Here is a 14,798-nt window from a genome sequence, read left to right on the forward strand (position 1 = left end):
CGCCTCTGAACAAGAGTACCATCAGTAACCCCATACACGTGTTTCAGCCTTGCTGGGCATCATCAGTGAGGTGAAACTGTTGCCTCTCTAAGAACAGTGAGCAAGGTGTTCACGTCTGGATTGCCTTGTTTACTTAGGGTGAAACCCAAAGTTAATTCATGCAAAACAAAGGGGGGTCTGGGAATCTCTCTACTAGCATGAACACAGCCCAATGACCTGTTCTTGGGTGAATAACCCCTGGGAGATACTCTACCAAGTCTTTAGCTCACTGTCCCTTTCACAGAGAAGATATGTCCCCGCATATCAGCCTTTGTCCTGCCCAGGGGCAGTCCAGCACCAAAATGCTAGGCAATTCGCCTCTGAACAAGAGCACCATCAGTAACCCCATACACGTGTTACAGCCTTGATGGGCATCATCAATGAGGTGAAATTGTTGCCTCTCTAAGAACAGTGAGCAAAGGGTTCACGTCCGGATCGCCTTGTTTACTTAGGGTGAAACCCAAAGTTAATTTATGCAAAACAAAGGGGCGTCTGGGAATCTCTCTACCAGCACAAACACAGCCCAATGACCCGTTCTTGGGTGATTAACCCCTGGGAGAGACTCTACCAAGTCTTTAGCTCACTGTCCCTTTCACAGAGAAGACATTTCCCTGCATATCAGCCTTTGTCCTGCCCAGAGGCAGTCCAGCACCGAAATGCTAGGCAATTTTCCTCTTAACAAGAGTACCATCAGTTACCCCATACACGTGTTACAGCCTTGTTGGGCATCATCAGTGAGTTTAAACTGTTGCCTCTGTAAGAACAGTGAGCAAGTGGTCCAGGTCTGGATCGCCCTGTTAACTTAGGGTGAAACCCAAAGTTAATTTATGCAAAACAAAGGGGGGTCTGGGAATCTCTCTACCAGCACGAACACAGCCCAATGACCTGTTCTTCAATGAATAACCCCTGGGAGAGACTCTACCAAGTCTTCAGCTCACTGTCCCTTTCACAGCGAATAAGTTTCCCCGCATATCAGCCTTTGTCCTGCCCAGTGGCAGTCCAGCACCGAAATGCTAGGCAATTCGCCTCTGAACAAGAGTACCATCAGTAACCCCATACACATGTTACAGCCTTGCTGGGCATCATCAGTGAGGTGAAACTGTTGCCTCTCTAAGAACAGTGAGCAAGGGGTTCACGTCTGGATCACCTTGCTTACTTAGGGTGAAACCCAAAGTTAATGTATGCAAAACAAAGGGGGGTCTGGGAATCTCTCTACCAGCATGAACACAGCCCAATGACCTGTTCTTTATAATACCTGGGAGAGACTCTACCAAATCTTTAGCTCACTGTCGCTTTCACAGAGAAGATATGTCCCCGCATATCAGCCTTTGTCCTGCCCAGGAGCAGTCCAGCACTAAAATGCTAAGCAATTCTCCTCTGAACAAGTGTACCATCAGTAACCCCATACACGTGTTTCAGCCTTGTTGGCCATCATCAGTGAGTTTAAACTGTTGCCTCTCTAAGAACAGTGAGCAAGTGGTCCACGTCTGGATCGCCCTGTTAACTTAGGGTGAAACCCAAAGTTAATTTATGCAAAACAAAGGGGGGTCTGGGAATCTCTCTACCAGCACAAACACAGCCCAATGACCTGTTCTTCAGTGAATAACCCCTGGGAGAGACTCTACCAAGTCTTTAGCTCACTGTCCCTTTCACAGCAAAGACGTTTCCCTGCATATCAGCCTTTGTCCTGCCCAGGGGCAGTCCAGCACCGAAATGTTAGGCAATTCTCCTCTGAACAAGAGTACCATCAGTAACCCCATACACATGTTAAAGCCTTGCTGGGCATCATCAGTGAGGTGAAACTGTTGCCTCTCTAACAGTGAGCAAGGGGTTCACGTCTGGATCACCTTGTTTACTTAGGGTGAAACCCAAAGTTAATTTATGCAAAACAAAGGGGGGTCTGGGAATCTCTCTACCAGCATGAACACAGCCCAATGACCTGTTCTTTATAACCCCTGGGAGAGACTCTACCAAGTCTTTAGCTCACTGTCCCTTTCACAGAGAAGATATGTCCCCGCATATCAGCCTTTGTCCTGCCCAGGGGCAGTCCAGCACCAAAATGCTAGGCAATTCGCCTCTGAACAAGAGTACCATCAGTAACCCCATACACGTGTTACAGCCTTGCTGGGCATCATCAGTGAGGTGAAATTGTTGCCTCTCTAAGAACAGTGAGCAAAGGGGTTCACGTCCGGATCGCCTTGTTTACTTAGGGTGAAACCCAAAGTTAATTTATGCAAAACAAAGGGGGTCTGGGAATCTCTCTACCAGCACGAACACAGCCCAATGACCTGTTCATGGGTGACTAACCCCTGGGAGAAACTCTACCAAGTCTTTAGCTCACTGTCCCTTTCACAGAGAAGAAATGTCCCCGCATATCAGCCTTTGTCCTGCCCAGGGGCAGTCCAGCACTAAAATGCTAGGCAATTCTCCTCTGAACAAGTGTACTATCAGTAACCCCATACACGTGTTTCAGCCTTGTTGGCCATCATCAGTGAGGTGAAACTGTTGCCTCTCTAAGAACAGTGAGGAAGGGGTCCACGTCTGGATTGCCCTGTTAACTTAGGGTGAAACACAAAGTTAATTATGCAAAACAAAGTGGCGTCTGGGAATCTCTCTACCAGCACAAACACAGCCCAATGACCTGTTCTTGGATGATTAACCCCTGGAAGAGACTCTACCAAGTCTTTAGCTCACTGTCCCTTTCACAGAGAAGACATTTCCCTGCATATCAGCCTTTGTCCTGCCCAGAGGCAGTCCAGCGCTGAAATGCTAGGCAATTCTCCTCTGAACAAGAGTACCATCAGTAACCCCATACACGTGTTTCAGCCTTGTTGGACATCATCAGTGAGGTGAAACTGTTGCCTCTCTAAGAACAGTGAGCAAGCAGACCACATCTGGATCGCCCTGTTAACTTAGGGTGAAATCCAAAGTTAATTTATGCAAAACAAAGGGGGGTCTGGGAATCTCTCTACCAGCACAAACACAGCTTTCAAGTGCCCCAAACCTGCCTCATAAATAATCACAGTATGAGGGTTTCAGCATCTGCCCTCATAGGGGCAACCCTGTGGAACGTATTACAGAAGCGTGAGGGCCGGGGTCAAGGGAAAAGAGTAAAATTGCCAGAACTTTGACTGCTGCTGCTGGGTCACAATTTGTGTGTCAAATATGATTTAAATTTGTGCTGCAGCCCCAGTGTGTGATGTAAAATGACAGGAGACAGAGCCTGAGCTGGTGCTCCACAGAGCAGTCAAAGGGGTGGTGGGCAGAGATGGGAGGATGATGAGAAATTGTGAAAGGAAGAGACAGAGAGAGACAGTCACGGATAGTGGCTGGGACGGGCATAGAGAAAGACCCAGAGAGTGGCCAAAGGCCTAGAGAGAGGAAGGCATTTAGGGTCAGAAACAGGCAGCAAAACTGTCCTACAGAAAGACAAAAAATATATTTTTACATTTTAAAAAGTGGACTGAAGCTTTGCCTTTTGTCTGCAGGTCTACGGGTCTTCTGTGCCAGACTCAGCCAACTTCTAGGAAGCCAATTCCTCTCTGGTAATTAAATCACTGCCATAGACCCGTTTCAGACATTACCAGCAAGGAGGACACTATGCATTCTAATAACAAACTCAGCTTGCCTGCTTCGTAAATCAGAGGCCTGCCTGGCTGCCTCAGTCTCCGTCTGCCAACAGATCACTCCTCCCGGACTTTAAACATAGTCCGACAGGAGTTCATCTGACAACAAGCATTGGAGCATACAAATGAAAATTTATCTAATGTGCATCTAGTTAAGTGCAGTCATTTTGCTCATACTTTGGTAGCACACACAGCTCCCCGTCAACAGCAGCAGGCCTGCAGACGCAAGCGATTGGGTCAATGCCCAGCTAGTGCTTCGGACATTTCATAGCCAAGCATTGGCAAGTTGCCATGCCAATGCAATAGACTGTTCCCAAACTCCCCTTTCTCCTTTTCTGTTTTGTTTACATTTACAGTGCCAGTGGTTAAGCGATTAGGTCACTAACACCACCAAACCGCCAAAACCAAAAAGGACCTAACACCTCTCTACACCTGATCTTAGCTGCCTGTGTGTGAGATCGAAGCCAATTAGTGGAAACATCTGCCAGAGAGGTGGCCCTCTCTGCTGCGCCATGAAGCATATCTTTGGTGCTAGACCACGGGGCATTCAAGACTGTATGAATAACATGGTTACAAGATACAGAGTTATATATACTGCTTCAAAGCTAGAATGGCAGCATGCAGCGCATTAAAAGGCAACTTTTCCCTTTGTCAGGTACCAATGTGCCAGAGCGAGCATAGCTTTGACTTTGGAGGTGTCATGACTTCAGTGAGAGGACTCATTGTGTGTGGAGCAGTATACAAAATGTTAGCACAGGCCTCACCATATCAATTAGGCTCAGGCCATGAGCAAAGGACAGCACACGAAGCTGTTGTTGGCCCTACCCCGCAAAGGAAGTCTGCCTCAGTAGCGCAAGCACAGGAACGCGGTGTCTCAGTGAAAGGAATCCGCCTGTCCTCATGCAATTAGTCTTGAGTAGCTCTGAAGGCACTGTGGCTCACACATCGGGGCACAGCCGGGGGCCCAGCTCCTCCTCACTGGAACTTGTTGTCCTCTAGGGGCCCATCTGCATCTATAATACGGCCCTTTCACACCAAGGTATGTGACCTCAGTTCCGGGAACTGCCCACTATCGTCCCAAACATTCAGAATCAGAGGAGAATGGAATGTGCAAGCAGGACCCAAACTCTGGGAAGTAACTCGCATTATTTTGACACAGATCTCTAAAAGAATTGCAAGCACAACTACCTGGACAGTCTTCCCAGTTTATTGCTCGTCGGTACCCCATAGGGGTAGTTAAAAGAGGTACACACAGGCCTCTCGGGAGGATCTCTCAGCAGCAACGTGCTCGCCTTGGAAGCAAGACAACACAGAGCAACACAGGTTCGATCCCCAGGTCCGCGCTTAGAAACCTCTGGGCATTAAGCGCGCTATAAATAACATATCATATCACATTGTTGTTTAATAACTTTCCAATAGCTTTCCAATAGCAGGACTCAGAAGGGGTACTAAAAAGTGCCACATAGTTTGTTTCAGACACACCCTACAGCCTTCCTCGGTTGAGACTCCATGCGAATAGGAAAAAGAGGTGCACACAGACAGGGGCGTTGCTAGGGGGTGGCTAAGGGGGCTATAGCCCCTGATCTTTTGGTTGTAGCCCCGGATAGAATCTCAGGAGCTACAGCCAAAAGACTAGCTAGCCCCCAGTCCCAACAGTTCCAACATCAGCTTAGCCCCGGGTCTTTTCCAGACCTACCAACTCCCCTGCACACAGATAATTTGGTTTAGAAACCATCCTCCACAATTTCATCTGACACGTACCTATTGGGATTGCAAAAAGGGGTATACGCACATATTTTGTTTAAGACACCCTCCTCCAATAGTCTGGGTGCTAGAACCACAAATACCTATTAAAAAACAGTGCACAAATCATTTTACACGCCCAATGGCAGAGTAAAAGGAGGTATACATGTTTGAATTTCAGACACCCTCCTCCATGCCAGCGCCTTTTAGGTCTCGCCTAGGAAGAGACCTGGATTACTTACTTCTTACCATGCTTCTCTTTGCCAAACACCCTGAGATTCTAGTAATGGGGCAGGGCCCACCTTGTTTAAGTTTTAGGTAGATAGTGCCCTGATATCACCCCCCCCCCCGCTATGACTCTTCAGCATATGTAGGACCATAGCTTTGTACATGTTGCCAATGATCTTTGTCATGTCTATGGTCACACCAAAATGGCGAATGAAGGTAAGTTCACTGTTCATTCCACCCCCCATGGAAGAGATGGCTTTGTTCCAGTGGCACCTCACATGAACATGTGTTGTCTCTTCCATTCCCACTGCCAGAAATAGTGTGTCATCTTCAGCTTCAAACGTTATAGACGGCAGTGCGCATTTGTGCGCCTTTGTTATATTATCTTCTCCTCCCTGGTGTGTGTGTCTTGGTGTGTAAGGAAGGGAGATGTGTTGTATCCTAAATGATCGCATGATCACATGATTGCGTGGTAGAGGGTGTAAAATGTCAAGAATGGGATGATGCCTGGATCCCTGGGCCTACGCGTCAGTGATCCTGAGAGCCTGGGTCAAAGGGTGTCTAGTGGGTGCTACTTCCTTACTACAACTAAAAACTGATGAGATGAACTGACTTACCTGTAACTGAAGAATCCGGAAGTAAAGGTACAGTCTGATCTTCAATGCTTCCTGTCTCAATATTACTGTGCGCTTCATTTACTACTTACCATATAAGCACGCCGAGAGTATAGCTGGTAATGAAAATGGGTGTGATTACCAATAGCAAAAGAAGAGAGAACAGTTGTAAACTCAACCCTCCTCTTCCATTGGTCATGTTTAAAATGGCTTAATATATATCCTTGTCTTTTACTATATCATCTACTTTGGCTTTTCACCCCTCTGATGTGACCTTTGACCCAACACGCTGTGTACACTATCCAACTGCCATGTACCTCTGACATACCAGACTGTGGAAACCTTTTGTCTCTGGCACCCATCACATGACTCTAATCTAGCCTGTATAGACATAGCAGACTGTGGAGACTTTTTGTCTCTAGCACCCATCTTATGGCACACACTACTCTAGCCTAGCTAGACCTAGCAGACTGCGGAAACCTTTTGTCTCTAGTACCCATCGTGTGACTCACACTATACTAGCCTTGCTAGCCCTAGCAGACTGTGGAAACATTTTGTCTCTATCACTCATCATATGACTCACACTACGCTAGCCTAGCTAGACCTAGCAGACTGTGGAAACCTTTTGTCTCTAGGTCCCATTGTATGACTCACACTAATCGAGCCTGGCTAGACCTAGCAGACTGTGGAGACCTTTTGTCTCTGGCACCCATCTTATGGCACACACTACTCTAGCCTAGCTAGACCTAGCAGACTGTGTAGACCTTTTGTCTCTAGCACCCATCTTATGGCACACACTACTCTAGCCTAGCTAGACCTAGCAGACTGTGGAAACCTTTTGTCTCTAGGTCCCATTGCATGACTCACACTAATCGAGCCTGGCTAAACCTAGCAGACTGTGGAGACCTTTTGTCTCTGGCACCCATCTTATGGCACACACTACTCTAGCCTAGCTAGACCTAGCAGACTGTGTAGACCTTTTGTCTCTAGCACCCATCTTATGGCACACACTACTCTAGCCTAGCTAGACCTAGCAGACTGCGGAAACCTTTTGTCTCTAGCACCCATCGTATGACTCACACTATACTAGCCTTGCTAGCCCTAGCAGACTGTGGAGACATTTTGTCTCTAGCACCCATCAAATGACTCACACTACTCTAGCCTAGCTATACCTAGCAGACTGTGGAAACCTTTTGTCTCTAGGTCTCATTTTATGACTCACGCTAATCTAGCCTGGCTAGACCTAGCAGACTGTGGAGACCTTTTGTCTCTGGCACTCATCTTATGGCACACACTACTCTAGCCTAGCTAGACCTAGCAGACTGTGGAAACCTTTTGTCTCTAGCACACATTTTATGACTCACACTATACTATCCTTGCTAGACCTATCAGACTGTGGAAACCTTTTGTCTCTAGCACGCATTTTATGACTCACACTATACTAGCCTTGCTAGACCTATCAGACTGTGGAAACCTTTTGTCCCTAGCACCCATCACATGGCACACACTACTCTAGCCTAGCTAGACCTATCTAGACATAGCTGGCTGAAGATACCTTTCATCTCTAGCACCCATTTTATGATTCACACTACTCTAGCCCAGCTGTAAAGTAAATATTCCCCTCATCCCCTGCAGACTCAATCTCTCCTTATCATACACACCGCAAACTCCCCAACACAGATTTCCCGGTACAATGATGGTAATTCAAGCAAGGGGAGGATGCTTCCAGGTGCCCACAAATATCTAGCAACTCAACTATCCCATGATCCCATCCTTCAATAGATATGACCATACGTTTCTCAGTGAGAAAAAAGCTGCTTATGGAACATGGTTGCTTTGCCCTGCTTCACACTGCCATGTTTGCAACATCCACCTTGCTTTCCTTTGCTCCCCCACTAACCCCCCCCCCCGCTCACCCTCTCTACAGATCCTAAGCACTTAAGGTCAGGGACGTAAATTAGGGGTTGCCAAGGGTCGCAGTTGCGACCCTTGTGACAGTTGCGACCCTTGTGATCACTCTTGTTACCCCTGTGATCTCCATTGCAACCCCCCCAAAAAAAAAGTTTTTTTTTTTTTTTTACAATTTGAAGCCCCTGGGCTGTGACCAATGCCATGTGGCTATTTGTCATTCTCAATTTCCATACAATAATTGCTAGGCTCATTTAAGGTTTATTTCAGGTGCACTGCAGGGGGGAGTCGTGGATTTAGTCTGTTCTTAAACACCTCAAATTAACAATGCAGACAAAATCCTCCAAAAAGCATTTAGAATATAATAAGCATCCATCTCACACTATGTATTTTGCTTTTCACAAGTTGCAGTTATAGCATGTTTTTTTTTTTGCCGATACATATGGTGATCCATTCTTGTATGAAATGTATATCACATTACAGTAATATTGTAAACATAGTGCACTTAGAAACAATGCTATATGATACCACTTCCTGTTTCGTCAAGAGGTAAACAGTAATGTTCCATTGCTTCCTGTGATGTCACATTGGGGTGGGGTCAAATGACATCACTTCCGTTGATGTCATCAGAAGTCAAGGGTCATGTGATGTCACTTCTGCTACCCCTGGCCTTTTGGTGACATTACGTCCCTGCTTAAGGGCAATGCAAATAGCAGAGGCCATGCTTTATAAGACCCAATACAATAATGTAAATATACATGTGTTCTTTGGAGTTGAATAGAAAGCTAATTGCCACTTGAAAAATGAATATTTTAGAAGCAATGTGATGTAGATGGCTTCATGAAATCCGAGGATTCATTTAATGAGTGCAATGTATAGCATATTTGTTTAAGGGGTAAAGATGTTGACATGAGGAGAACCTTACACAAACGTAATGTATGAAACCCTAAACCCTTCTAAAAGAAAGAGAATTTCGTTTATAAATAAAATAAATTCAATAGATAAGGATACAAATAGAATACCGAAAGAAGGTCAAGCAGGGAGGTTCTATTTGGTCGTTTTATTGATCACAATCTCCAACTATTTCTGGCTGTTGATCTTATAAGCCACTTTTTATTGGGTCTTGCATGATCAATGATGCTAATCATTGGAGGTGGTAGAGAGAATACAGAAGGAGCCGAGAATCACTTTGAAGTTGTCATTGCATTTGGACTGGTGAGCATTGTTGACAGGGACTCATTGGCTGACGTCATGTTCACAGTCAGCCGGCTGGAATGGCAGGGTGGCGGCCTCGCTCCGTGGAGATTGCTGTGTTGGTTCAGAGATATCTCTGGTAGTGCAACTTCTGCATGTATGTGTTGGGTGAGGCAACACGTAGGACTAAATGTGTGACAGGATAACAGATCTGGATAGCTCAATCCAGTAGTTTGGATTGAGCAGTAGTTTGCTTGGACTAGCAGGAACACCCTCCTTAGCATGGCCATTGGCTATCGAACATGTGTTGCCCTCACCTGGGGGGTGACAGACATGTCTGCTGCAAAAAGGAAACCCAGAATGTCCACTTTATGAACTGTTGTGCTGGATCCCCCCACTGTGGGATGCCTTGCAAAAGTTAGGAAGGCATTGCATTTGTAACCAATTAGCAGTACTTTAGTTGATGAAACACAGCAGCTTACATGCATCCACATACATGCATGCTTCTGATGTTCTGCCAGGAGGATTACCAACTTCTCCCTCCAGATCTTGGGGGTAGCACTGGGCTTTGTCTGCACACATCTGCAATAGAAGATTTTGGAGACTGATGATCTGGTTGAGTTGGCTCTTGCGAACATTGAATATATCTGTGTCTGGCGGCAGGAGAACTGGCTTGTTCTTAAATGCAATGCATAAGTATGCATTAGAGGGATGTCCATTCTTCTAGAGAGGTGTATACATCCCTTCCAGTGCTGAGCCGGACAATCTCACATAAACTCACAGACTTGAAGGCAAATGGTCAATTGTCCACCGCCACCGATACAACAAGTTGGGTTCGTTTTTCTATCTGATCTTCATCCAACACAGCACATCGGTTCATGTAAATGTATTGCTCAGTTCCTCTCGATGGTCTAAAGCCTGATTGACTAATGTAGGTCATGCTTCCGGTTATTCAGAACATTCATTTTCCAGGAGATTGTGCAACTAAGGCAGCACATTATCACTCTGTATGCTTAGTATCACCTGTATGTATGAAAAGACACATTTGAAAGGTTTACCATAAAACTAATTTCCGAAGATATCAATTAGGTTTGTCACCACTATCACTTACTTATCAAGTGCAACTAGATTTCCACGTGCCTTCATTATGATAAACACTTTGGTTTTATTGCTGTGAAGTGGTAGGGAATTGCCCAGGGTCAATAACTGTAGCTATAAATACATGTACTACAAGGGACATTTCCACACATATCCCAGAATCATTTCTGGAGGCTTGGAATATAGTGTAGCCTCTACATGAGGTGTAGAACTATCCTACTTTACTTTGCAAAATGTAAGTAGAAACTGCATGGCACGCATACACTGCAGGTGCTAAATCTCTACAGATACAGCTCATCAAAGTTTGAAAACTAAGTATGTAATGTGATATAAGGTAGCATGATGGGATGTCATAGAATAATAATTTGGCCACTTTACACTAGTAATCATAGATTTTGAATCAGATGTCATGTTTTTGTGGAAATAAAATGCAGCTAAATGGAAGAAGAAAACAGCAGGTTTTAGATATTGTTATATGAAAAGAACATATTTTCCAACCAGAATATTCCATTTGCATGATTAATCTTTCATAAACTAGTTTGGAATTCGGAAGGATATTAGTATATGTTTCTCAATCCAAAATGTTTCTCTATACTTTTTAAATGAACTCTGTCTCTTTCTGCAGTCATCTGCAGTCTAACGTGCTGTCACTAGGAACACATTGGCTTAACATTGAAACGGAAGACGGAACTCATGCGTAGAGAGGATATCTAACTCACAAAGGTCTTCTGTTTTTTGGTTTCTTTTAGGTAAAACACCATCATCCATGTTCAAAAGCAGTCATATTTGCCATCCCCACCATCCTCATGTTCCACCTCCATTGTGAGTCTATGTCCAGTCTCCGCTCGCTGCACTGCTTTGATGGATCCGGAAACTGGTTGCTCTCTGTAAACATCACCATTATCATGATGACCAGCGACATCTAGTGCACTGTTGTCCTATCCGTGGGTGTTTTTTCAGTGGTACTGTACCTCATTTGATGTTCATATTATTCACTGTTGTTATCTGTCAATCATTGATTTGTAAGTGCATGATGCTTCTTGATCGTTGTGTTACTTTTCAACCATGCTCGACCTGGTTTAACTATGTAGAGGGCATCGATCAGTAGTCATCGTCATCAGTATTCAATGTTTTTGTAAGATCAGCCATCCCATGACACTATGCACAGTGTTGAATTCTGTCCTCATCCATCCTATCATCGTCATCGTCATCTTGATGATCGTAAAAATTCTGTCATGATTCATCGATTCGTTTTGTTCTTCGTGTCAATTGACAAATGCAGTCTGTATGCAGCTGTGTGTATATTACATGCACAACTTAACCGGCTTCAGGAATGTAACTTCTGGGTCCATTAGGATAGCTGAGGGGGCAACGCACAAGTTGGAATCGCGATCCTGAGCTTAGAGGCTGGTCTCCGGCATGAAGTACAATATAAAAGCTCAATAGAATTTGTACATTTTAATGTAGATGCCTTCATCTTCAAAATGCATGTGGATAGTATTGGTCACTGTATCTAAAAAGAAATCAGTAAACTATATATTTCTACAGTTTAAAGTGGCAATTAAACTCACAATCAGAAGTGGGTACTATCGCCCTGAACCTTGCCAGGGTATGTAGAAACTGGTCAGAGTTTGCCAGATGCCGCAAATACATGATGATGGCATGTATCCTTCTGGTATTGTGTAAATGAGTGGAATTGATGTGGGTCAGATTATAAAGTGGAGCATTCACCACGCACTTGTGCATCTGAAAGGCCTATAGGGCTGGGAAGTATTTGTAACATGTCAAGCATAAATCCTCCATGCAGCATTCCTTAAATGAGTTCCATTGAGAAGATTACAATGGGAAGTGGTTGGTAGCCTGCAAAACTTCACAAAGCATGTAATCATGGCTCAGCAGTGGTTGTGTCTTTAAAGGATTCAGTTGTGCCAGCTGAGTACAAAGAGATAAACTTGCATTATATCTGAGGATAGGCTATTGGCCTGGAAACTGTGCAATGGTCCTTATTAATAGCTGTATTAATCGCTTCATGTAGGAGAGCCGTTGTCCATTTCACCCCCCTTTTTATCAGACTGCAAAGGTCACAATCTCAGCCCTGACCTGATAAATGTTGAGGAGGTCTGCATAGGCAGAACATTTGTGTAATTTGGATGATGCAATGGTAGATATTTCGATGGAGGACAAAGCAGTGTGACCAGAATCTCTCCAGGCCACTGAGTCAAAGTGATCTTGAAGAGCCATCTCATGGTGATTCCCTTTGATTGCCCTAGGAAGACTGAGGAAGGACAGGGGAAGCATTGTGGAATCTATTTTAGATATCCTCCAGCTAGTGCATGTATGATCATCCTTGTTCTCTTCGGGGCAGCTGCCTTCCAAGGAAATTCATTTTATAATGGCTAAAAGTTTGACTTCAAAATCACCATAAAAATCATCACTGGCCTTTAGAAAAGAGTGTTCCGACAGCAACTGTCCATTTCCAGAGGCCAAAGATGCGTTGTGATGAATCACCAATCTTCACCAGTGGAGGGAGGCTTCGGAGTACCCGACCCAGCCCAAAGCAGCATTGCCACTTGAAAAGATGTGGAGAAGGCACCATCTCCATCACCTGGCTGCGTGTGTGTGATGTGCAGCAGTAGCAGCAAACAGCGGAGAATACTGAAGCAGGCTGAGGAATGGGGCCATCAGCATCAGCTCCCACCAATGTATGACACAGGCCTATTTGAGCAGGAGGGCGAGTAGAGTAACCCCGGCTGAACAAGAAATGTGATGCCCAGAAAAAGCGTATAAATAAGAAGGAATGTCAGTCATTAACACCTAACCAAATTCTTCCAGGTGACACTCTGTGACATGAGGATCTAGAGGCCCAACCAAAGTGAAACCAAAGTGAAAATATAGAAATAAAAGACGACAGTCCCAGAGGAGGTGAGAAAACATATAAGTGTTTCAAAGAATACATCTACAGATTGGAACTGGGAAGGGGAGAGAGTGGATCTGAAAATCCATGACAAAAAAAAGAAGAAACACGCTTGCTGGTTAAGCACTGAATGCTAGGGCACTGGTCGAGAGTTCTAGAACAAACTGAGACACTTGGTAGCTGGGAAAACACTGCATGCTTCTGAGTACAATTCCCAAAGCAAACTGAGAGGATCTATTGTTTTAAATTCTGGGATACAGAGTGCAGGCTTTAAAATTAAATAATATAAACACATTTCCAAAAACCTTAGGGACTCTAAGCGCACGTCGCAAAAGTGAATTGAAAGAGTAATGTGCCATGACAAAACTGCTTGTTGGGATACTGAGCAAAGTTCCCACAATGAACAGAGAGAAACATGTTTCAAAGAAGCATAGCATGCTGTGCTACTAAGCCCAAGTTCTCAGAGGAGATTGAGATAATAATTTGTCCTGAAAATGCTGCCTGCAGGAGTTTGCCCTGAGAGCATGGCATGCTGTGATTCTGGGCCCATCGTCCAGATTGAACTAAATAAAACATTTGCCATGAAGACACTGCACACTGAGAAAGTGAGTTCAGACTCCCACAATCATCTCATGAGAGAATCGCATGCAGTGAAACCATTGTATGTTAGAACATTAAGTATCGAAAATCCCAAATGTTCTCAAACAATCAAGACCTAGCAAAATATTGGTTGCTAGCATGCTGAACCCTGAAACAGGGACGTCATTTGGGGGTCGCCAGAGGTCGCAAGAGCGACCGCTGCCGATTGGCCAGCGACCTCTGTCAATCTCTTGCGACCTCTGGCCGTCGATCAATCAGATGAGGAGGGGGCGTGGCCACAGCGTGCTGCGACGCTTCTGTGGTCCTCCATTTTTATTTAGTAGTTGCATGTGTCAACGCATGCTCGCTGCTCCTGCTACTCTGTGTCCAGTCCATCCAGCACTCCACTGAAGAAGGTGAGTAGTACTACTGGTGGGTGGGTCGAGGCGGGTGTCAGGTGTGTGGGTGCACTGCACTGTTATTGAAAGCCAGCAGCGCAGCCAGGGAACCGGCGGCGATGCCGCAGGCGAGGGAACACGGCCACTGGCACTGCTAACCACGTCGCACATGCGCTGGAGCAGCAGTAGGCAGCCAGGTTTCGCTTACCCAGCCTGGCTGCCTGCTGCTTCTCCGGCGGGATGTCTGCGACGTGGTCAGCACTGGTGCCGTGCCCTCGCGACATGCTTTAAACAGCAGTGATACTGTCAGAGGCAGAGCAAAGGGCATTTCTGTCCGTGCATGTGTCCAAAAATATGGAACGTTTCACAAATTTGCGTGTCATCCTTGCGCAGTCAGGGCCATGCTAATCTTCTGGAGTGGAGTCTCTGCTTTCTGGTGGATCCGGTTTTAAATGCA

General features: G+C 45.3%; 1 protein-coding gene and 1 pseudogene across 6 annotated transcripts in view; one reads left to right on the forward strand and one right to left on the reverse strand.

Annotated features, from left to right (window-relative positions):
• GRM5 (glutamate metabotropic receptor 5) overlaps positions 1-14,798 on the forward strand; it is a 1,801,008-nt gene that overhangs the window by 966,363 nt on the left and 819,847 nt on the right. The gene's annotated exons all lie outside the window — the stretch shown is intronic.
• On the reverse strand, positions 14,690-14,756 carry LOC138528994 (U6 spliceosomal RNA; annotated as a pseudogene).

This window comes from Ambystoma mexicanum, chromosome 7q (assembly GCF_040938575.1).
Source record: "Ambystoma mexicanum isolate Mex_15411 chromosome 7q, UKY_AmexF1_1, whole genome shotgun sequence".
NCBI classification, from domain to species: Eukaryota; Metazoa; Chordata; class Amphibia; order Caudata; family Ambystomatidae; genus Ambystoma; species Ambystoma mexicanum.